Genomic DNA, 1,114 nt, shown 5'->3' with positions numbered 1-1,114 from the left:
TACTTCTGCCTACTAGTTTACTAGAGGTGGTTAGAGTGGAGAATAACGAAACGGACGGACTTCACCCTCGCATTCTTCTCTGTCCTTCCGAAGGACACCCTGACCACTCCCTTCCAGGCAGTATCTCCCACGGGATTTATCCCAGATTCTACTCTATTCCCCCCCCCCTTTTTTTTTAAAAAAAGATTAATTTATTTATTATATGTAAGTACACCGTAGCTGTCTTCAGACACTCCAGAAGAGAGCGTCACAGATGGTTATGAGCCACCATGTGGTTGCTGGGATTTGAACTCTGGACTTTGGGAAGAGCAGTCGGGTGCTCTTACCCACTGAGCCATCTCACCAGCCCTCTATTCTATTTCCCAATGTGCTTTGTCCTATTAAAGATTTTGACACTCTTCCAGTTGCCTCTGGTACTGATTCTGACGCTCTTGGGGTTGCTGGGCTTTTTCTCAGGAGCAGAGTTCCGTCCTAAATTGTCTACCCTTTTCATGAATGATTTTTCTATAAAGTGGATTGTACCATTTTGATTTCTCCCCTCATTTCCAAATGGCTTCTCCCACAAGCCCTCTCAATTTTTTCTTCTCTGAATCCCCTGTACCGCGTGGTTTCTTCCAGCAGAGGGCAGGGTATTCGGAGTGGCAACTAGGTTTCTCAGTGTCACAGAACTCATGACCCCGTGTCGAGAAGAAACTCCTCTTGTCGCATGATGCACAGACGTGGGCCACAGTGCTTGGATCTACGTTATCTCATTCCGTGTAATCTGGCTGGATAGCTATTCCTCTGCTGTACGGAATGCATAAGTTTGAAAGATGGCGGCCTACGCCGCATCTCTGGGCGCGACAATGTTCGTCGATCCTCCTAAGGAATTGTGTACAAAGGCTCTTGAAGCTATATATGCACGCTGTGGGTTATTGGATTCCTCTGGCATCGCGGCTAATGCTGAGCATGCGCAGTACTAATAGCCCAGCGCTTTTTTTTTTTTTTTTTTTTTTTTAAAGACCGGATGCGACCTTGGCCCTTGAAGGTGGTTTCCCCCACCCCCGCCCCCGTGCTGCTTCCTTTGAGTCTTAAGCGCAAGAAGTATTTGGAGATGATTCCGGTTGGTTTCAAC

At 47.1% G+C, this 1,114-nt stretch overlaps 1 protein-coding gene across 2 annotated transcripts in view; it reads left to right on the top strand.

Annotated features, from left to right (window-relative positions):
- The first annotated feature begins 1,031 nt into the window (after positions 1–1,031).
- The window catches only part of Znf585a (zinc finger protein 585A), a 12,557-nt gene continuing 12,474 nt past the window's right edge, over positions 1,032–1,114 (top strand). Inside the window, exon 1 of one of the 2 annotated variants that reach the window (XM_021221823.2) lies at positions 1,032–1,102. The gene's annotated coding sequence lies outside the window, so the exon portion shown is untranslated. The remainder of the gene's footprint in view (positions 1,103–1,114) is intronic. The other variant, XM_029537534.1, reaches the window with a different exon arrangement.

This window comes from Mus pahari, chromosome 1, assembly GCF_900095145.1.
Source record: "Mus pahari chromosome 1, PAHARI_EIJ_v1.1, whole genome shotgun sequence".
NCBI lineage: Eukaryota > Metazoa > Chordata > Mammalia > Rodentia > Muridae > Mus > Mus pahari.
Note: the sequence above shows the minus strand (reverse complement) of the source record. Positions and strands in the feature narration are given on the sequence as shown.